Raw genomic sequence first — 24,646 nt, forward strand, 5'->3', positions numbered from 1 at the left:
TCTGTCTGTGCATTTACTGCCCTGATGGTGTATCCCCAGCTGCCAAGGTCAGTTTTGTAAAAAGTAAGAGTCAAAGCTTCTAGATCCCTGTAGCCTTGTGCTGCAGTTGGGGTGGGGTTAAGCACATATAATGTAAAGGCTAAAACACAGCTTACCTTCTTTTTTAATCCAATAAATACTGTATTGCTTCACCAGGCAGTCGTATACGTGATTGTGGAAGAAAGTAACTTTTCTTAATGAATATAAAGCACTCAGTCCAAATCACAGTAAACAGAATTATTTCTGTAGCTCTTCTCAAAACCAGTGTTTCAAAGTTTAATGCACACAAAAAACAAAGATATAGGAAAGAAACAAAACTAAGATACATATCTATAAAACAAAAAATGACGAACTGCGTAAATTTATTTATATAAATAAATTTATATATTTATTTATTTAAATGCATCTTACTTTTTTTTTTCTTTTTTTTTACCTGCCCAGGGATGCAAATGGAAATTAGCTGGTAGCTAAATCTGGTACTTGTTTTCCTTTTTTTATGATTAATTTATTTTATACAAGCTCCCTGAAAGAAATATACAAAATAAATAAATAAATAAAACAGGAAACTCTATGGACATTTAATATGATGCACTTTAATCGTAGGTTGACACAATGAGCCTTAAAGTGATGAAAAAAGTGAAACACCAAGCTTGACTAGTGATTCTCAAAACAAATGACTGACATCTTTTTTTTGGTTAGTAGAAGTTAGTAAAAGTAGAAGAAGCAAATGTTAGAGCTGTCTGAGCATTACAAAGTCTTTAACTTGTCTAATCCTCTTCTCTTAATCAGGAATGATCAAGCTTTCTTCTTAAATGGTGACAGGGAATGACACAAGTTAAATGGTTTGTTGATTGTTGCTTTGCTTGATGCACTGCATAGAGATCAGCGTGGTGGCCTGGTTATAATCTGTGCTGAGAATTAAAGTGATTAAAATCTGAAACCTAGAGCAGTTTCGGACATGTGAGTTGGTTATAATACTGCAAAACCTTAGGTAGGAATCTAGTTTTGGTGACTTAAACCTTGATAAAAAGTATACTCAAACTACAATGAAATCAGATCAGATAGCATGTGTCCTATGTGCGTTACAATAATACACAAAATCTGTCTTTCTGTGAATTACAGGTTGACACAACCAAACTGGCACTCAGGTAAATCTTAAAAAGGTTCTCATCTATATCAAGCAAAAACTTGAGAGTTGAAATCAACTTTCAGAGAGTAGATTTTAGCACTTTTTCCAGGTTTAAATAGCTGCACACTCATTTTTATCTACATCATTGTTCTACTTCAATGTGACATCGTGAGACAGATTTTTTTTTTCTAAGTATTCATCAGCTGTTCAAAGTGAATGAGCTGGGATGCTTAAACACATACACGTAGACGTCGATGATCTGGCTTCTCTGAGGCTCGACAGAGGAAGAGGTATGGCTGCCAGCCCTGCTCCAAACTGCAGCATGACTCCAGCGAAGTAAGAAAACTGTGAGAATACTGTGCAGCCACAGAGAAAACATCATAGAAAAGATTATACAAACATCCTCTCACTGGCTGATTTCATCCACGTTTTGACAAGAAGCTGACAGGACGAATTCAACACCTTAATAATAGAATTACAAATGACTACAAATCTCTCTACCACATCAGATCCACTATTTTTGAGGATTTCAGTCCTCTTAGTAGTAGCAAAAGAAGGGAGTCCATTTCTTAATCAAGAAATGAAAACTTTTCCACTTTCATCAATTTCAATTATAAGATGGAGGCATTAAGACATTAAGAGAGATCAAACAGGAACAGAACAAACGAATTAAATTGAGTAATCAAAGCAAAGGTGATCTTTATTTTCCTCACTCTAATAGTTGAGAAAGTAACAAACGAAGGGAATGCAACTGCAGTCGAAGCAAATGATCTGAAACAAGCAGAACAAACACAACTCACTTATTGCTTCATCTGGACCCGCTCCTGTGGGACTTTCTGTTGACTACACCAAGCGACATGACTCTGGTGCTGAAGTGAGCCACGAAGCCTCTTTTATGACATTTGACTTGAAGAACACGTCCCAATTCTGAAGCAGCCTGGAGGATGTTTCATCATCAAACGGGAGAGTGAAGTTATGATCCACCTTTCTGAAAGAAGATATTAAATTCCTATTTGAGGAAATGCTTTTCGGAATGTTTGCTCTGAACTTGCCGATCCTTTTGAATTCCGGATTCTTGGGTTTAAGTTTAAAAGGATATCGACACTTATGCCTGGTTCATTATCAAGTTTCTGATGGTGCTGAAAGGTCTCTCTCATGCTGTGTCTGATCCAAGATGTTTAACTTTCAGCACCGGACCTGGAGCTCCACTGGATATTTGGACCTCCAGGAGAAGTATCAGTGGCATTGCAGAGCCTCACCGTGTCCTCCTCTGGAGTGTTTTTAGATGCTGGGAAATGTTCTTGTGGGCTTGCAGCATCATAGAAGCATTTCTAAATGAAAAATTGGACAACTTGTCATGCTCGGCTCAGACAATAAAAGGAATATGAAACACATAAAAGCATACTTTGGGCTATAGGGCTGGGCAGTAATTTATTTAATGAATAAATAAACAGGCTGCTCCGTCCTAAAGTGGAGGGCTGTCTGCCTACTCGAACACTTTTCATTTCAAATTCAATTGCAGTGAAATGAAATACACACACACACACCCATAGACACACACATTACACCCAGCACCACCCAGATTTATACAACAATAAAGCTCTGTTTGTTTTTGTTGTGAGTTTGGATGTGAACTGTCAGACTGTTCAGTTAGCGATTTAGCTTAAATCCCCATAGCTGGCTAACTACTTAATCTAAGGGTATCAAACATAAGGCCAGAATCTGCCCTTTTTTGTAGCTTTTCCAACTCCCTCATGGCCATTCATACAACATCAACGTAATTAAGTAACAGATATACAATAAAATAACAGAAAAGTCACCTAAACTCTACCTTGTTATTGAGTCCTGGTCTCTGTAGGAAAAGAAAGGCCACTTTACACTAAACATGTAGACAAGAAAGGATAAAAATAAGCATAAAAGGTAAAAATACCAACTTTGTCCCTCGTCTCTTACCAAAGAAATTAAATGTTCGGGTAGAGTTTAATGACATTCCTCCAGAGATGGAGTAACAGTGTGATCAGCTCTGTCAAATAACTCCAAAACTGAACACCATCTAACTTTGGATGTATTAAAGTTACAGTTTGAGAGTATAAATCAACTCTGAAACATTTAACTCTGAAATTTCATGTTGCCTGGTGCCTAGCAACCCACAGGCTAAAATTACCCATCTGTAGTATCTATCCTCCAGTAACACCCTATAATAGCATTGTATTGTTTTAATTTGAAGGCAGAAACATCTAATTTAGGTCCACAAACCTTGCTAAGTTATGTGTTATAGATTACAATGCCATTGTGTTGCCTAGCAAGCACCTAACAGCAGACTAAAATCACACACCAAACAACACTGCAGCATGTAGCATAATCAAGTATAGAGAAAGTCAGAAACGCCTCTCAGCCGAGCTTATTACGAACAGCACCAACTTGTTCACAGGTCCTACATAAACCAGAAATTTAACATACTAAGATACAGGAATGTCAGTGGCACACAAGTAAAACCGTGCATCTGGTTAGCACTGCTAATCACTATAACTTGCTTATGCATGACCAGTGGGGTTCTTCTTCAGCCTGAGGTCTGGAAGGTTCATTCATCATGATTTTGCTGCTGTGAGGAGCAATCCCACCATTTTCACTTGATCTACACACTGGTCAAGTATGTGGCAAATGCTATGGCTGTCATTACAAAGCTGCTGTTTCCAGGGGCGTAAACAGGGTTTCTATACGGCGGGGCTGAGAGGTCAAATGCACTGCAACTTAAGAAACACCAGTAAACTGAAAAATGCTGCAAAAGCACACAAAAATGAAAAAATAAATAAATTTGAAACACACCCATGCTGCTACTAATAAACAACTAAAACCATATAAACATCCAGTTGAGGCACTGCTCCAGAGTTCTTGTGCTGTGATGCATGAAAAATCTGCTAATATAATGCAAAGCAGTTAGCATTTTTTAACATGTTTTATATATGAAGTAGCCTGTATCATTGCTGTGGTAGTAATATGAGAAAAAAAAAACTATTCTAACACATTTTATGATAAACAATGGTTTCATTCGTACCCTGAGCTCTGATGACAGAAAGTGAAGTGTTTTACACCAAAGTGCTTCCTCTTGTTAGTCACAGAGGACCAGTTGCTTCACAGACAGCAACAATTGTGCCTCGCTCCCTGCTCTGTAATCATCTTCATTTTGATACACATTTTGAGTAACGTGTGTTATTTCTACATCATCAGTTATGTTACACTTGAGTTTAAACTGAAATGTTTATTGAGCTTTAGGGACCAGAGATTCAGACTAAGGTTCTTCCAACCATCTGAATTCATATCTTGAATTTTATAAAAGTAAAAGAAAAATCAGATTTAAATTGGTGATACCAACGTTAATATGATAATCTACACATCTCAGGTTCCTTTCATCTAAAAATGGCAACAAAAAAACCCAAAAAACAAAGTGGAACTGCTTGAATTACTGAGGGGATGACATGAAACTACCAGAGAGCTTCTGCAACTAACTACTGCCCACACTGTGAACACACTCGCTTGTCTCCGTCCAGCAGAGGCCGGAAACAACCCCTTCGCTGCCTAGCAACATGGCTCCTATTAAGTGTGTGTGTGTGTGTGTGTGTGTGTGTGTGTGTGTGTGTGTTTTCACTAAACTGTGTCCAAAAACTGCCGGTTCTTTAATGTGTGACAGCTTTATATGTGGCTCAATACTGTTGCATAAAAAAGACAGTTACATTTTGGCAGACCACATTTAAACCGACTGACTTACTTTGCCCATAATTTACTCCTACTTAAAGATTTAGTGAAATACAGTAAGAAAGAGAGACAGATAAGGGAAGAGGATGGTTTGGAGGATTGGTAAGACTGGAGGTGGAGCATGTCCAGCCGCATGGAACAGAAAATGGAGGCAGGGGCGGCTGAGGGAAGGAAAGATAGGTGAGCTGAACACAAGGAGGGAGCAATCAAATCTTTCCAGCACAGAGGTTATTAAGCTATTGAACTCATACAGAGGTGTAATAGATGGCAGTGAACCGTGTGTGACAGAGTGTGTGCTGTGTATGTAAAACGGAGGGTTAATGCTGCTAGCTTTTAATGGTAATTCTGGCCTGTCACTCTTCTAAAGGCCATCTCTGCGGGCCATCAGCCAGCCGCACGCGAACACGGGCACACTGAAAATGTCACCATTATCACAGTAGGCTGTGCACGAGTGTGTGTATTTGTCTCAGTGGGTGCACGCTGAATCACTTCATTGTTTTCTGCTCAATCAGCTCTCATTTCTTGCATCCCCCCCCTCCTCTGTTTGCTGCTTTTTTGTTTTTCTCCTGCTCCTCACCACTGCCTCTCTCCTCCTCCTCCTCCCTCTGTATTGACTAGACAGGCTGTAAATATTTACATGTACTGAAACCCCACCGATCGATCTCTGTCCATTTCTGCCTCCCATTGACGGGGATCACTTACATTCCCAGCTCTCTCTGTAATTGGCTCTTTTTCTTTTTTTTTTTCCAGCTGATTTTCATTATTTATATCATCAGTGTCTCCAAGAACCGCTGCTCCGATTTTTAACATTTCTTTTAAATAACTGACAGCCAACATTGTCTCTCATGTGTAGCAAATGTTTTATCAACATGGGGCCTGACTAAACCATTGATAATGCATGGAAACATGGCTGTCAAAAGACACTTTGTTTTTTGTTTTTTACTTGCTGGAGAAAAGAAAAAATCTTTTTGTTGTTTTTAGGGTGGGTCGTTTTTTTTGAAAGCCATGATTTCTGCAGAAAATCGATGTTTCTGGAACATGTCTGATTTTTTCATTTTACTGTAGGCTTGTTCAGGCATCCAGCTACGGTACATAAAAATCCTCACATGCAGACAGTCTGGATGTTTTGCTCCTTTTGGCCTTCTTGATTTTATTCCATTCATCAATCAGTGTCACAAACCATGAAGATACAAATAAAACATTTAAAATCTGTCTTTGGGTTTCACTTTGAATGCGCAGTGCAAGGTCTAAAGGTCTCCTCAGAAAGAGTCATTTTTTAGCTTTTCTTTGTTTTAATTTCTGTTCTGAAATGCACGCCCACATACGTGTCGAGATATACCCTCGGACTTTCGGCACTTAGAAAGCTTTTAATCAAACAGGTCTGCACAGACCAGAGTACTGTATCTCATCTCAGTGCGGCCCTGCATAATCAGTGTTATGCTTATCTGTGAAGAGAGCTCACAGACTGCTGGTAACGTAACTTGTGTCAGAGTTAATGTGCGTTTGATTTGCTGTAAATGGTTATTCGGTTAAATATAATTATTTGCTTGCAGTGTTAGCAGTCTAATATGGTTTCTGGACATTAGAGCAGATGGGTTAGGTTATCTGGGAATCGGATACGGGGTTGAGGAAATGGATGGATGGATGGATGGATGGATTAAAAAAGCCGCTGTACATGCGCATGATGGCTGTATTGCAGTGACTTGCCTGTGAAGGAACAATGAAACACCAACTAATGTAATCACTAATATGAGCAGTGGTTCTATTTTAAAACGCACTGTGACTGTCAGCAGTGACATAGATACACAGAGTGGGTCAATTTGCTGGATCACGAGAGCGATACTGAAGACTGAAGATGGGTGGCACAAGGATAGTGGAATGGGATGGGACTCATAAAGCACCACAAGCCACATTTATCCTTCATTCAGAGCCTTATTCTCTATAGTTTAAGCACTTTAACTATCTCACACCCAAGGCCAATTTAGAACCATTAGTTAACCTAACATGAATGTCTTTGGACTGTGGGAGGAAGCGGGAAGAACCCAAAGGAAACCCACGCAGGCACATGGAGATCCAGAAACTTTCTGGCTGTGAGGCTACAATCTCAAACACTGTGCCGCCCAAAACTTGGTGGTCTTGTGATCTTCTAAAACCTTGAACACAGTTTAGAAAAAAAAAAATCTAAAAGAATACACACAAATTGATTAGAAAGTGTTTCTTTTAACATGTTTTAATTCCTTTAGGAGTTAAAACATACATCAATTAATAAATGATAAACAAAAATCTTGTAATAACTTGATTTCTTTTATTGGTTAGGGCTAAATAAGTAAATGGATGAATGGAAGGGATGGAGTTCTCACTTTTCTGATCCTAGGGAAGGTGTCGTGTCTATCTATAGCCTGATGTGTGGCATGCTGGGTAATGCTTCCTGACAATGACTCTCTATAGATTCAGACAGCTTTCAACTGACTGAATAGGAATTGGACCTCTATTCACCGCCATAGCCGAAAGGTCTAACCTCAGGGTGTGTGTGTGTGCATGCATGTGTGTGCGTGCGTGCGCGTGGATCTCATAGCACTGCATAGAGGGTCGTGTATTGTTTTGTCCTCTGGGAGATCAATGACATTCCCCTCCTTTGAGTCCACAGATTATCTGTCTGCCTGCTTGAAACTCTGTCTGTCTTTCCGTCTGTGAGCCTGCCCTGCTTTCTCACCTCAGCTCCCCGGTCCTCGGTCCTTCATTGTGCTTTTAACGTTTTGCCTTCTTTCACCACACGTTCATCAAAATGTAGAATTTCAGGAAGACGCTTTAAAACTTAACACACACAAGGCCACTCTTAATGAATGAGCTGATTCAACTATTTGTTGATAGTTATTGTCTTTGAATTCAAGGAGATCTGTTTCACTTTAGTAGAAGTGAAGGCAAGCAAAAGCACCCCCTTGCGACTTTGCAATAATGATAAAGAAAAAGAAAAAAAAAACAGAGAAGAATGGCGTTATCTCCAAGGAATATATCAAAATATGACCCCAACACCTTACACACCTAAAGTCAGACAGAACTAAAGCTGCATCTGCCGCTTTACTCTGGGAAGAATAATGGGTGAACGAGATCTGAAGTGTTTGTTATTTTGGTGGGGGATGTAATATTTGCCGTTACTTCTTTGCTGGCACAGGCTCAGTAAGTGATTGTAAAAGTTACTGACATGGATGCTAAGAGATAGATGAGAGGTTCTGACCCCTGCTTCTGCAACCACATGTGTTCTCCTTCTGCCTCGAGGATCAAATCCCCACTTGCCTACCCCCTCTGCTCCCCGTCTGCTTAAGTGAAAAACTCTTTCCCAAGATAGTCATACGCTTGAAAAACCTTGTAGACAACAAGGACTCAGCATACTCCATGGTATTGACATTCTGAATTGCATGGAAGATGAAAACTAATGTTACGATACCCTACAGAAGAAAATGCAGTTAGTTTACAAATAAAGACAAGCAGAGCTGACTGAACATACAGTATGCAGAGCCTGGACACATAATCAACTGCATTATAATTTACAGAGGCTCTTTAAGAGACCAACTTCTCTCGATCAGCTGACTTTAATGTGCCGTTGAACATCTTTTCCTTCTTTGTAAGTCACTGGAGCAAAAAATAAAAGTCATCTTGAGATGGAGTGGATCGTTGAGATCAGTCAACTCAAGCAAAAAAAACTGTATTACCGTGTGATTAAGAGTGATGCGCTGGCTAGCTAGAGCAGCTGTATAACACCTATATGATGAAACATCCAATGTAACATTGTGAATCCTTTTTAATGGAAACCGCCTTTAGGGAAACGAGGCGTCTACACTGACTTGCTTCAAGCCTCACTTTAGACGAGCTGTACATTAACTAGAATTAAAAAGGGCAGTTTAAATCCAAACACTCACTTCTTTCTTTTGTCTCCAAGTGAAGCGGATATGTGGCATCTTCAACTTTGACCTTTGTGGTAATGAAGAAACGTGACTGTCCTTTAGTAAAAGGTCATTTCACGGTGCCTGGGCTTTATCGGACAGTAGTGACTGCAAGAGAGTGGGAATGGTGAAGGACTGATGGAGTTTAGAAGGATTATGGCGGATGAGAGGAAACATGAAGTGTGCCAACAGCCTTTGCTGTTAATTTCATGGCATTTGCCCACTAAAGGGTCATGTATGAGTGGGGAAGTGGTATCACAGGTTTTCAGTAGTTTGACGCCTCGTTGAGTATCTACCGCTGCTCTGCTCTTTGCACAGACCAAAAAGGAAAAATTAATACTTAATTACATGTGCAAATTTATGTTCATCAATCAGTGTGTATAGACTGTAAAGTAAGTAAAATTTCCATTAAGTACCATTAAGTATTTTCCATGTTGTTCATCAGTATGATTGGGGCACCTGTAATATGTCATTTCAGTTTCAGTTATAGAATCACAGCTTATCCTACATTTAGGATTACCAGTAAATCCAGCGTATTTCCACAAGGTTAAAACAAGGAGGCATGTCATACTGTTTAAACATTATTTTTCTTATTATTATTCTTCTCCTTCTTCTGCAGATCATCTGCATCCAATCTGTCTCTAGCATCCTCTTTTGTCACTGCAACCCTCTGCATGCCCTTCTTCACTACATCCATGAATTTTCCCTGGAGTCGTCCCATTTTCCTCCTGCCTGCCAGCTCCATCTTCAACATCCTGTGCCCAGTGTATCCACTTTTCCATCCTCTGCACATGTCCAAATCATCTCAGCTTTGCCTCTCTAATTTTGTCTCGAAACTGCTCAGCCTGAGCTGTCCCTCTGATAAACACATTTTTAATCCCACAAACTCCCAACGACCATCTTACCGCCACTCAGCCACCTCCAGCTCGGCCTCCTGTCTTTTTTGTTAGTGCCACCATCTCCAAACCATACAACAATCAGCCAATGTTATGATGGGTAAAAAAAAAAGTTTGTTTATTTTCCCAGGAAGTGAGAGGCAAGGCTGAGATGGTTTGGACATGTGCACTTGTTTTGCTATACCCCTTTCACTGTGAACCAAAAATATACAGTGATGTATTTTCTTCAACGGTTTGTTGGAAATAAGATAAAAGCTGCTAGTTTGGCTGAAATGTCCAATTTATTCTTTAATTATTATGCAATAGAAATATGTGGAAGGGCTCAAACTGAGACAAAGTAAAGGCTGAGGGGGTGAAGGCTAAGTGAGAGAGGGGTGATCCGAAAAGTAAAAGATGGAGAAAGAAAGTTCGGAGACAAGAAGCAGGGAAGAGAGGAAGATGAGGCCTATGCTTCCTCATCTCCACAGCTGATGCTACTCTCAGCCAGAGGGTTTCTAAAAAACCACACACACAAACATACTGTATTAGCCTGTTCGCCACACATATACACATATGCGCACAAACGCACGCAGGTGGGACAAAGGAGTGTAGTGTGCCAATTTGTTGTGCCCTTGGTCCCCTCTCAGGAGGCTCACAGGCAGGCATCCAGCCATGCCAAGACTGGCACTAGTCCCGCAAACACACACATAAACCTTCGCGGTTACTACACTGTGGCTGCAGGCACTGCTGTATCAGGGTTTTGTATGTGTGTTTGCCCATGTGTGTATTTGTGCCTGTGTCTGTTTGCCTCTGCTTCTCTCCATTTTCATACACCGCAAGAGTCAAATGCTGAAGAATTGGGAGCATGTGAAAGACACCGCAGCCCTTTTCACACACATGGAAGATGCAACTGACTTGCTTCAAATAACTGCACGAGGTTGTGGTTCACACTTAAGTCTCTCGCTTAAGATAAAGAAGTTGGTTTTTTTCTTCTTCTTCAGCACACAGTGAAAGCAATACCAAAGAGCAGCTGCATTTTGAGACTGAACGACGAACGGATTAAAGATTCGTCTTAATCCTGTCACATCCTGCCTCGTGCACACACAAAAAAGTAAATGCTAACTAACTAAACAATCATCTCCAGGAGTTCATCAGTACTGACAGGAAACAGAGAGGTTGCCGGACACATGAAGTTACAGGAATTACTGAATATGAAATGATCCTCAAACATCAACTTTTTCCATTGGCATCTGACATATGAAGCTGACACCGCTCACAAGCCAGTGTATTACCTCTGCTCATGAAATGAAATTAATTAAGATTAAACTTTTAATGCACATACGTAGCTAAAGTAAACCTGTAAAGGTATGCAGATTCTTGACATAATCGTGCATGGCCTAGCAAGTGAGCTAAAAACAAGTCTGTAGTTGTTGGTTAATTAGCTCATTTCACTATGTTATAATTCACATCCACAGCTTGTCCTTCATAACAGGGCCATAACAGGTTCCAGTGGAATAACAGCTGGCAGCTATTTTCTCCACGTTCGGCTTCAGCGCCACACTTTTACTCTTCAGGGACACTTCAACCTCCGAGGACTTTGTCTGCTGATCCAACAAGACCATTTTTGCTGTTCAAATATGATTTCAGAAACAAAACCACGAGTCCTGATCCGCCATTCTGTTCTCTCTCACGCTGCTAATGTCATTGTCGCTGTCCTCTGGGCCAATTATGCAGTGTGTATTGTCTGATTGGACCGCATATTGTTTCAGCAATCAGTACCACCGTGTGACTGTATGTGTAAGGGATTATCTGAATGTGTATAATTTAGTGTCTGACGCGATAAGTATCTGTGCAGTGGAGGATGGAGGGGATAGCAGAGATAGGAAGATAATACAGAAAGAAAGAAAGACCTGACTCCTGTCTTTTCAGGGGCCCGGTCTGACTCTAATCAGGGAGGCGCAGGACTGACGGCACTCAATTATTCACTCATTAGTCAGCAAGCAGGAGACACCGCTGAAGGCTGTGTTCCCCGCTTGCTTATGTGCGCATCTATCTCTTTGTCCTTTTTCGTTGGCCGGTCATTTTTTGAACCTATTACATTTTCAGGCTTTTATTTGCAAAGCGTTGTTTTCCAACTTGGACTTGAGCAGTGCGGCATCTCGGGAATCTCTGTGATTTTAAATGTCAACATTGCAAAAGACATTAGATGGCACAATCTGATGGCTCTAAACCTTATAAAAAAAACACACATTGTTCCCTTTTTACACACAGGACTGGGAGACTGCCAAAAATCAAGTCCTATTTGTCTGTTTGCTTTTTCTGTTTGCTTTTTCTTTGACACCATCACTACCATTCAGGGGAATATAGCTAGACAGTATTGCCCTCAGCAAGGACTGGATTGGCAACTCAGACAAAATCGATGTCTATAACGCAGTGAGCTGTAAGGGAGCAAACTATCATGGAAAAATTCTGTTGGTCATAATGGCTGGCTAAATTGCCTGTCTACGTTGGCTCCAAATGTTGTCTGGGTGCCATAGCCTTGACTTACCGCCTGTGGAAATAGTTGCTATTAAGTTGGCTCCCCATTAGAGGCCACTACTCATTTCACTGGCATGGTTTACTGAACCCCACAGAATTCAGTGGGTAGATGGACAGAAAGGGTCTACATGTGTCTGGGCCCTCTGAGGAACAGCCTCTTCAATTATAGCCCTCGATTCTGTTATTTTACCAGCTGTGATAGTGAAGCTGGTGTTATTTTCACCCCGTGAGTCTGTCTTTGTGTGTGTGTATGTGTACGTATCAAACTATGGTTTTGACGATACCTACTGTGGCAGGAGTTACCACAAAGGCAGTTATGAGTACTTTGGCAGTCACTCAATCATGCAAGTGTCAGTTATGAAACTTTGTCGGTGTGTGGTTAAGGTCAGCACAATGGTTTGCTTTGAAGATTAGCTTGATCCACCCCGATATCAAGTGAAGTCTGCTGGAAATATGGAGTTCGAGGGGCATTTGTTCCTTCCCACATTGCTTCCCTGTCCTACAGTCTTTATCATTTTTGTAACTCCCCATGTTAAAAACCTTTATCTGGTGTGAAAATGCAGTTTGCACAGGTGAGTCTGGTACCCCTGTATTTATATGTATGGCTATGAAGTGCTAAGCATAAACGTAGGAAAGATAAACCATAAACAAAGCTAAAACAAAAAGATAGTGATTTATTTCTTTCAGTTTCTGTTGAGATTATTGTTGATGTATGTTTAGCAGCTTCTGTAGATGTGCAGACAGGTGTGTCCACACACTTCCTTTTTTGCTTCTTAGTGAAAAGATCTTTAAAACACTGAAACATCGGAGGGGGGGGGGGGGGGACTGTTAAGGAAAAAATACTGAGAACAGTCATCTACAGTCATCTAGGCTGAGATGACTGTTCTCAGTCATCTAACCTTCCAAGCTTTGGTTAAAAGGGTTTACACACCTTCAACTGCAGCACCCCGAAACACTGACTTCAAGGAATCCTGTCTTTATCTTTCTTTGATGTCAAGATAAGTGTTGTTATGTTAGCATCAGGGCCAACAGCCATTACTTGGAATACGTAAAGGATAAACCTCTATCTGTAAGAGGTTTTATCCCCAAGTAACACCGGTCTTTGCTTTACAGCTGAAAAGTTATTGGCCAAAGTCAGCTTGAAACTTTGTCGAGACCTACAGCTGACAGATGCAAGATCAGGTGTCAGAGTAGCCCTCACATCCAGTTCAAATCTGACAGCAACTTTTCACTGACACTGCACTTTTCTACCACAGCTAGACACATGCCAAATGATACAAACTTCTCTATTGTTCCAGCTCAGGTGTTGTTTTTCACTCATGGTGCATGTTGGTATGTCAGGTTTTTAGTCACTCTGGTGATGTTTTTCCTGTACTGACACAAATAAATATGTGTATTACGAGATTTAAGTAATAATCAGTTGTACAGACCTTTTATAAAATGCCTGAAGAAGCCATTATAACAGAATGGAAGAAGAGTGAATAACGAAATCAAAAGAGGAAGTGAGGAGACAAATTAACAAGAAAAGCTGACCCTTTGAGTCCACACAGGAAAGAAATTGGGGGATACACTTGTCCCCTTAGAGGGAAAAGTCACTTTCTGCCAGGACGGGAATGTTTCAATACACTTAATAATGTGATGAGTCTAAAAACAATAGGAATCATAAGCTATAAGCTTTACGGTCATCAGATCTCAACCCAGAGGATCACCTTTTGAACTGATGTGTTGAAAAAGTCCACCACCATCTTATTTTATTTATCTGTATTATTTATTACTTATTTGTATTATTTTATTACTATTTAGTACTATTTTTATTACTTGTCATTCTGTTGTTTTTATGGACCGTGGGTTCCATCTCATGTAAACATGCAATGAGAATGACATAAAGCTTCCTTGAATCCTTGAATCCTTGAACAATACACAAGGGCATATCTTCTGCTGGAATGGTCTTCCATTTCTCCAGCAGAGACTTAAAGAATCAACACACTGAGAATTTCCTCCAGGCTTCTGGAGGAAAAGACACTTTATGGCGAGCTTTTTTCCCCTTTAATTTGTCACTTGTTCTATGCTGTATATACAGATAAAGAGCATACACACCAATGCTCACACTGGAAACCTTTGCCTGTATCCAAACACAAAGACACACTTTCTTCCCTCAGCTATGCACTTTAAAACACCTGTGTATTTGTGTGCATGTGTGTGTTTGTGTGTGTGTGTGTGTGCATATGTATGTGAGTGTTAGTGTGCAGAGGCAATAGGGAGGTCATGTCAAGCCCGACGGCAGTTCATTAAAATGTATGTGTTATGGGGAATATGTGTGCGTGCGTCTGCATGTGCGTGTTACTACTCTGTTCACATAACTGTTTACATAATTGATGAATATGATAATGACACAAGCTGGCACTGTGCTCATATGGGCATTTGTGTGCACACTCAGATGTAGGGCTATGTGCGCTTGTGTATATATGTGTGTGTGTGTGCATGCATTTGTGTATAAGATGTTCAGGGCTAAGGCAGACAACGCCCCAATAGCATCACATGCCCCATCATCTTGGCACTGACAGTTTGACCATTGACAGCACTTTGTTCTGTTGGCAGAGAGACGGGGAGACAGACAGGCAGGTAGACAGACACGCTGACAGCATATGGTGCAAGACAGGAGACCTGTGGACCCATGTGGTAGTTAGAAAAACACTTCCTCCCTAACTCTCTCTCTCTTTTGCTCTCTCTCTCTCGCCTTCCCTTGGCATATGTTGTGTGTGGTTGGCCGTGCGCCACATGCCGATCCGATGCCCTCGGCACTGCCGGGGCTCCGTGCCACCTGTGCCACTCTCTCCCACAGCAGCTCTCCAGCTCCCCGTACACACACTCGCACGCATAGATACACACATGCACACCGAAACACTAGCTCTCAGTTTGCACCTGTGTCCGTGGGGGAGAGTTTCAGACAGGGAATCACAGACATCATATTGTCCTCTTAGTGAGTTCACTGGCCTATCTGATGGTTTATTTGATACAAAGTTGCCTTAAAAGATCCCAGATGACACAGATTTTCATACTTAATGCTTGTGCTGCCTGCTCTTTCGAGTTTTTTTCCTTTGTGTCTTACATTTTAAAGCTTTGTGAATTCATTCATATTTATCTTTGTCTTCACTATACCAATGCAACAAATGCATGCTTAAAAGGTTTGATGTATAAAATATAAATATAATTTTTGATATTTATGCAATATCATATTATAAACAATATTGTAGCCAGGACTTTATTAGAAATTTTTTGCTAGTGTTAGTTAGCAACAGCTACTATTTAGTGTAATATGTCACAAGGCTAAGGGGCATAGCGATATATGGTAATAACAATCAAAATTAAATAGAGGTTGTATGAATGTATAAATCATATTATGAAACGTGGATTTTTGTACTGTGACTAGGTGCTTTGTAGTGCAGCCAAGATTGTTTGCAACAATCTGTTATGAATTCATGTTACTTTATTTCTGAGGCGCTTATACCACCTCTGTAAGAAATACTATCTGCTTATTTAATATAAAACCATCTACACAAAGTATGCTTGGCCAAGAGAGAACATATCATCATTTTCCTTTCATTGGCAAAAGTTAAGCAACCTAACTGCTTCATAACCCTACATGTTGTGTGCTGTTATAGTCGGTGTGGCACGTGTTTCTGTGTGCATATGTGTAACTGTACGCGCTGTGAATAATGGTCCATGCTTGGTTAGTTCCAATGCATTTATGAATAAAACAGTGATTCCCCTGAAAAACACAGCTAACATCAGTTCTTTTTGACAGCTGTGGAAACCAGCAGATGTGGGCTGGTGTTTCAGGGTGGATCGGCCATTGTGCCAGTTCATGTGCCAATCCAGATGTGCTGCCAACAGTACAGTGAGGCAGGGCTGTTGGATTATCGAGGATTTACTGCACACATATCCACAGTTATGCACGCACAAGCACACACATGGTGATGGGTTGAAGTATAACGCTAGTTCAGGTCAAGTTTGTCGACTTTTACAAAATAAATCTGACAGGAAATTTTGCTAAATTAAATTTCAGGACTTTGTTTGGGAATCAGGACAACACGAAAGGATTTTAATGTGCGTTTCTCTTTGTGTGGGCGTGTCTGTGTATATGGATGCATGGACGTGTATCCCACATGCTGCGGGGAACTAAATCTGTTTATACATTTACATCACTTCCTTTCCCTTTCCAAACAATGAGGAGTTATGGTTAAGGTTATAGGCTCCAGGAAATAAATGTAAGCCAACATAATGTTCTCTGAAATTATGGAAACACAACTATTCGTGTGTGTGTGCGTGTGTGTGTCAGAGAACTAGAAAGATAAATAAATGGAAAGAAGGAGATAAAACAACAAGGCTTCAGGTTATGTGGAAACTGGGCAGCTAAACAGAAAGAGGAACAAAAAGACTGTTATCTACAAGCGATGCAGTCTGTGAGACACGCACACACTCACATGTACACAGCGTTACTCCAGGCTACACTTTTGTTCAATCACTGTGTTGTCACACAGCAGTCATGTATTGGTTCTTCGGTGCAAACGTGATTCATCCGGCCACCCTCGAGCATCCACACAAAGTACGAGAGATACAAAACACGGTTATTAGCATCTACCTCATCTTCACTGTGAACAAGACATGATCTTAGGTGCCATTTTGTCATCATCTGTCAACCCCATGCTGTAAGCAGTGAATGTTCCAGACAAATCTGAGCTAATCCCTAAATATAAGGTCATCTACCCCAGCTGACCCCCACACACAGACACAGATATCTAGCCAGGTTAGCTAGTTAGGCAGGGGAGTAGCACACCTGACCCCACTCTGTTGTTTCCCAGGCTGTGCAGTGCCAAGACTAAAGGTTACCTTTTTACGTACGCTTAATCACACATGCACACACACACACATGCACACACACGCTTCCTCACTCTCGGATTTACTCAGAATTGAACAAACTGGTTTGGCTAGGCTAGCACTAACGCACCTGACGCACACAGGCACACTGAAACACACTGAAACACACTGAAACACACTCAGGTGTCTGTGAAATATTCTCAGTTGGCTCGAGGAATCTGTGGAGAGTCCACCGGATCAGCTGTTAGGTGAGGAGACTGAACGTAAGATGGACTTGAGCCAGGCTGAGTGAGAGCCGAAAGGTAAACAAGTTAGTAATGATTTAAAATGGCCACACACAAAAAAGACCTCTAAATTAATTTGGCGTTGTTGTTAACTTTACCAGTTATTTTCTAACTTCTGACATGTGCTCCCAACTGTGGGTACATAGTAAAAATACATAAAATACATGGTAACTTTGTAGTAGTGAAAATATGTTATGTTATCTGGATGATGCCATATGAAACGTGTCTGCTTTATCAGTACGTAAAAAGTAAAATAAAGGACTATTATTGAATAAAGTGAGGACTTAAATCTTCATCCTTTAGAGAAACTATAGTAGTTTCTCTAAAATAAAAACAAACTGAGTCTTTATAAAGCTTAGTAGACATCTAAAGACTGTCACATTAAAAATATGAGAACTACCACTCACTTAACTCCATTGTGTGTTTTTCTATCAAGTTTGCTTTCCCTTATGTGTTTGTCTGTTTAGGATCATTATCATGGTGTAAAATGAAGCTGTTGCCAGTCAGATGCTTTCCAGATGGTATTACATGGTGCATCAATGTGTGATGGTACTTTTCTCTCAATTTTGACAAGATCTCCAACACCACTGCCTGAAATTTAGTCCCAAACTGCAGCAGAGCCTCCACTATGGTTAGATGTTGCTCTTTCTCCTGACCTCCTCTGTATATTTTGACATTGACTTGAACAAAAAATCAAAGAAACAAATGTTGAACCACCACTCCATCACGCCCTTCACCACTGATTCCCAGTCCAGTTGTTGTTTGTTATGGGGTAATTTAGTATACTGCAGCCTTTTATCTGTTTCCCTTCCTTGAGAATGGCTTCTGGACAGGCGTCGTTTCAGGTGACCCAACCAGGTTTTTGCTGTTTTCTCCTGTTTTTTAAAGGCATGAGTTTCAGTTACTGTTCATCTTCTTCTATTGTCTTCCACTTGTCAATTTTCCTTAAAATTTTTCAAAAACCCACTGTACACCATGCTGAAGTACGACAGCTTTTTAATCTAATGGCTCTTTGAGAATCGGCTTTTGCAAAAATACTATTTTATGTCTGCCAAACTATATTATTTTTGGCATTTTTCATAGGTTCAAACAGAGAAATGTGAATAAATTTAAAGCCTGCTAGTAACTAGTAAGTGCTTAAAGATACAAAAAAATGTAATTTAATTAAAATCAGGCCTTTACTACTATGTCTGTAATGGATAGACAACACCGGTTATCTCTTCATTCTGGTGCTTTTATACTTGAATGATTCATAGGTCAGTCTCAAGTGGTCCAAACAAGATTCCCATGAAAAAGATCAGGCACAGGGACTGGACTGAGTGAAAAGGTATCCGAAGACCAAAGAAAAACTTTGAAAGACACTGAGAAAGCCTGAAGAACTGTTACTCAAGTTTATTTTTTATTTTTTAATTACAAGAAAGCCTGGCTCAATGGAAGTACAAGACTCAAGACTTATGCACAATACTTAAATTTTCTCATGGATTAACCAAGTGTTATAAGCTATTAATTGATGAAGAAAAATAATCATATTATTAAAAATGCAAATGACAATAAAACTGTAACTTAATTTTACTTACTCATTAATCACTCTAAAAAGGATTGTTTAATGGAGCGGATTTCTAGAAAAAGAAGCATATTTGAATGCACTTTGAATAACAGACAGGTATTGTGTTGTGGCTCAGTTGTACATTAAATGTAAACATGTCTGACATTACTGCTCCCTAACAAAGCACAGTACACCCACATGCATCTAAACCCCTTTTTGTATTTGCCACAAAGCCAAATCATATCAGTGTGTGAAAAATCCCACACTATTCAAAAGAGTACGTTTCTAATATTGCAAACAGATGGCACACACGCAGTTTGTTGAATCACCTGTAATTACATTGTTTAGATTACCGCCATTTTTTTCGACTGATGTTTAATTTCACAGTTGTTTGTACATGTTTTCCATGCCTGCAGGCTGTGGTTTGTGTGCTGTGTATTATTACAGTTCATGTTCTGGACAATAGGAAATTGCTGCATTTAGCCGTGATTTGTAGAGTGTGGCTGGTGTTTGTTTACACAACACACATTTACGTCAAGAAAACTTTTGAGTTTGAATACAGACGAGACGCCTGAAAGCAAGGAAGTTGAATGGTTGAAAGTTTTTTTTTATCCTCACCTGTGCTTTTCCGACATGTCAAAATGTCCTCTGTGAAAAACGTTTACTGAGTAACAGAACACCTCTGGATGACTGTCCTATTTTTCTCCGACGTTCTGATTCTAGCTTTCATTCTCTTTTTTTCTGTGCTATTTTGCTAACTTTAAAGTACAGTAGAGAATAAAATCCTCCACTATTCTAAACGCACATAAACAAGGGTAGACATCCGCAGAGAGGGATCACAGCTTGAAGAAACTATAAGGCTCTGGTGAGCTACCATCCAATTTAATCAACTGCTTCCTGTAGTTGTGATTTATCAACCAATTAGGCAAGCGGACAGGAAAAGCAGTGCAACTATAAATAAAAAGCTGAAAGTCAGTTATACCCGATCAATACTAAATAATAAACTTCATTGATGGAAAAAGACTTAATAGATGATACCCAAGTGTAGCTTGCTTGCTGCAGTGCACCAAAATCCTTCCATACAGCCATATTTTAGATCATTCTCAGCCATTTTGACTTGTTACAGCAAAAAAAACAGTGTTTCAAACATTAATAGTGGTGTCTCTGAAAACGAACCACCATAGAGAACAACAGGATGTGGCTTCATCCATAATCACACAAAAAGAAAAACCTAGATTTTAGTGACTAAGGGCATGAATGCAGTAAGCCTAAAACTGCTTGATAACTGCAGTCCTTTCTTAAAAAACATATCTGTATCATCAACACATAACATGTCTTTTATAAAAATTCTAGAGTTGATTGTTTCTTTGCCTCTTTACTTCAAAACATTAGCCAGGGTTACCATGTTAGCTCGCTAGGTGAATGTAGCTGCTATTAGCTAAAACAAAAATTTTTTTAGACTCATAGGCCTTAAGCTCGAAACTAAAACATAAAAAATATACAATATATATACATAACTACTGTGGTTACAGTAGTGTGTTTTTCTTTGTGACTACAAGGCTACCAGGAATAAGTGCGGGATGACTTCCTGATCTTCCCTTTCTGCCAGCAAGGTAAGAAAACCACGCGAGTCAGGTAATTATTCACTCTTGTAAACATTTCATTTCAGTGACTTAAAACCTGAATAGCAGATGGATTAAAGAGGAAATGTTGAAGCTAAATGTCTGTGCGGAATGTGGAAATGTTTCTGTCACGCTGCAGGTATTAGGTATTAGCAAAGCCAAGAAAAACACAGGTGCAGCTAATAGCAATGCTAATTTCATTCAGAATTCACATGAGCCCAGTTTTATGTTAGCATGTTTAATATCTCAGACTATGGGCCAGCATAACTGTAATGCAGATGAAATGTTAAAAATCAACTATGTAAAGGGTCAGTACACAAAGTTCCTGACTCTACAGAGTTTGTCTATTATAACTTTGTGGGGGCAGTGTATACAAGATTAAATTATTTCTTTGCTATAAACAAACAAAAAAGAAAAGTTAAAAGCAAGTGTAGGGGAGAAATTTACAAGACAAACTTCTACAAAAACAAATCGTCTACCTTTTCAAAATGGGGTTAGTGCTGACTCATCAAAATGCTTGGATCAGCGCAGACTTTGTAGTCAATCTTTTGCTAACTTCCATGGACACAGGCAGTACAAAGACACGCGACAGGAATGAGTAAATGCATCTTCACCAGTAACATCTGAAGTCGCCTACCTACCTCCGCCTTTACTTTCTTGCCTCTCTCCTTTCCTCTCGCTGTTTTCAAGTCTCTCTTTAGTACGAGTTTTCGTATAATTTCATAAAACTAAGATAGTTTTATGAAATGAGCTACAATCAAAAGAGTCTCGACTGTTGTAGCTCAAGTATTTGTCCTCAGTTCGGTGACCACAAATAGCAACTATGTTAAAAATAAATAAATAACGTGCGCCACAGGCCTCGTGGACCAAAAATGATAAGGAAATGTGTCTTCATGTGCTTTTTTAAAAGCCACAATTTTTTGTGACAGTTAGTATGACATTGAAACGGATGCATTTCAATTGGAAGGATTTTTTTTCTTCTGAGTCATTCAACAGGACCAGTTACCAAGGCAATCAAAAAAAAGGAGTTTGAAAAAGCAGAAAATATTTTTTGGATTTTAACCAAAGGCCTAATCTTTTTCTAAACCTAACTAAGTACTTTACCAAACAAACAATTAAATAAAAATGAAAATACCAAAAAAGACAAGTGAATGACAAGTCACAGTCACACCACTTCCTGTCTAAATACAAATACAAATACAAATACCCTGTCAAACTGGAAGCACTACATTTCAAAGGTCATATGAGAATCAAGCAATAGTCTCACGGATAGTTAAAGATGTGTTCAAGCACACAAACAGCGAGTCCTTACAGACCGACACGGAGCAGAATGCGTTCAGTAACCCCCAGACATGTCATAAGGTTTTCATTGCTCACACATATGTCACACCGCAGAATGCCCATTAGCCTCTCAGCATGCCTTTTTGTCTGCTCAGGCTGTATCTGTATGCTTGTCACAGATACACATCCGTGGCCCTCCCTCCTTCCCTCTGTACAGCATACCAGTGGAGTCAAAGTGTCATTCCAACACTTAAGCTCAGACACACTAAAATCACCCACATGACAAAGCACAGACATGCATCGTGTTTTCCTCTACTTAATAATGACCTTGTCATCTGAACGGCTAGCCACTGGACTTAAGATAAGATGGCCTTTATTAGTCCCACAGGTGGGAAATTTGTTTTGTTACAGCAAAAGTGCAACAACATAGCCACGATAGCCACAACATTCAGAGCATATCAGCTAATAGCCAACCTCAGTGACATTAAATCCTGCATGTGCTTACTGGTTGTCTTATTCCTGAAAAAGCAGTACTACATAGCTTTAAAATTGTTATTTAGACATACATCTCGTGCAAATATAGAAAAAAACAAATATATATAGGGTAAATGTATCAGCTTTCATTTCAAGCACAGTTTTCTATCATAGAGTGATGCACTGCTTTGATGCAGACAATCCTTTGTTCACATTTGATCCCGACTCTGTTGTATCTGAATTAGCACGAATTCTTGTTCATGAAGATTTGATTGTTTCAATTAGCTCTTTGTTAGCGCAACAGTCACTGCTGAATTTTTCCAGGTGTTGATGTTCATCCACATTTGTTCCTTTTTTATATTTCCTTGGTGTTTCCTTAGCAACACAAAGAAATTAACAGCGTGAGCCACCTGTTTTTTTTTTGTTTTGGTTTTTTTGCAGGTTCTTTTCAAACTACTGTGGATAAATTAAATAAAAAGAGCCTCTTTTATAAAATACCTACTCTGCTCAATAATTTGTTAAAGAAATATATTGGCTGTTGTTTTGAAAAACATTGTTAATCTTATTTTTCAATTTTGGCTTTTTAACCTTAACAGTACTGTGATGGTTTCTCCTCATAGGTGCCAAAAACAACTTTTTAAATCCGTTATTTTCAAAATATTTTTTCAGCATCTACAGAAAGTGACTTTATTCGTCATTGGAAAAACTGTTACAACATTTTAATCTTGTTTTTTGAGATCAGAACAATGTAATCTGCCTGTGCTGTTTTCTTTTTTGTCTGAAGTGCAATAATAAAGACATTTCAAGCGCTCCACAAACACTCATACGCCATAATCAACATCAGTGAGCCTTGCTGTGCCTGTGGAGTCATTTTATCAACTCGCATTTCCACACTCAGAAGAATTTCAGGCACTAAACAGAGAACTGTGATTGCCATGATTGTGGTGTTTCAGTATCACGTAATGCATCAGACTCTAAATAGAAACAAAACTTTGCTTCAACAAGAAACAAAAGAAATAAAACCCTGCTTGTTCTCTATGATGCTGAACCATATGAGTTAATCTGAATCTCCTTAATCTGTTTGTGAGAACAGTGATTTGCTCCGACTGTTGTACAGTGCATTAGGTCAAGAAATGTTATTTGTCAGTGTGTTGTAGTCGTTACATACAGCTAATGGATTTATTAGTAGCTAAGTGTAGACACTGATGATTTATTAATCATTATTTGTATCCAACTTGGCACAGTAAATATGTGTAGCAGAGAAATATATGCACATGTGCACGCGTGTTTCCGACCTATCACAACACCCCCATGGGAATGAACCCCCCTCCCACGACATCTGTCCCACCATATCCCAAAACATCTCAAGATTTGTGTAAGGAAAACCACAAAGAGCTCAAGGTGCTGACAAGGCCTACAAGTTTCTCTAGATTCCAATTTAATGGTTAAAAGCAGCGGTCCTCAACCCCTGGGCCACGGACCACTACCGTGAGTCGTTTGGTACCGGGCCGCGAGAGTTGCGGCTCAGGTGTGAAATTTATGTTTTTCAGGGTTTTTATCATTAACTCGGTTTCCCTGGGTCTTTTCCTGTGTTGTAGTTGTGTGTCTTATTTTGAAAGAAATATTTACGCGTTCCCATAGCGACCAGAGAGCATTAAGGGGCAGAGAGGAGGATGTTACTCTGAATGTTGTTGGCGCATTTCGGGAGGATGCTGCTAATACAGTTACACAATTACACAGTGAATTCGCGTTTATTATATTTACAAAATACCACAGTTTTTGTCTTGGTCGTGTCATTTTATTTTGTTGTATTTATCCTCGACACCTTAAAGGGTGTGAAAAATATTGTCTGACATTAAACCGGTCCGTGGTTGGGGACCGCTGGTTTAGAAGACCCAAAAGTCTCACTGACATCTTGGTGCCAGAGACAACAGGAAACACCCAGAGATCCTGGGTCCATAGCCCAGGACCTCTAGGGTCTGTTTTACCAATATGAAGCCAGCTGGACCCAATATTCCCCTTCATAGTATTTTGCCAATATAAAGGGGAGCTACAAAATATTAGGCAGATGGTTTTGATGATTAATTGGACTGGCAGCTTTTTAGCTCCTTTCGACACCTAACCAGTTCATGTACACATCAATACATAGATGCTTTATACATCACACACACTGATGGATGCATCAGGAGCGCTGTCTTACCCAAGGACACATTGTCATGACCAATGGAGAAGCCTAAGATGAAACCAGCCTTCCAATTAGTGGATAACGTCAAAACCACACCTGTC

At 39.7% G+C, this 24,646-nt stretch overlaps 1 long non-coding RNA gene across 1 annotated transcript; it reads right to left on the minus strand.

Moving 5' to 3' along the window:
• Positions 1-629: 629 nt before the first annotated feature.
• LOC109204132 (uncharacterized) lies at positions 630-3,127 on the minus strand. Its single transcript, XR_002063689.2, has 3 exons — positions 3,000-3,127; positions 1,969-2,499; positions 630-1,524 (listed from the first exon to the last, which is right to left on the minus strand). It is a non-coding gene; the product is annotated as an uncharacterized LOC109204132 (long non-coding RNA).
• Positions 3,128-24,646: the final 21,519 nt, after the last annotated feature.

Source organism: Oreochromis niloticus, linkage group LG11 (assembly GCF_001858045.2).
Source record: "Oreochromis niloticus isolate F11D_XX linkage group LG11, O_niloticus_UMD_NMBU, whole genome shotgun sequence".
Lineage (NCBI taxonomy): Eukaryota > Metazoa > Chordata > Actinopteri > Cichliformes > Cichlidae > Oreochromis > Oreochromis niloticus.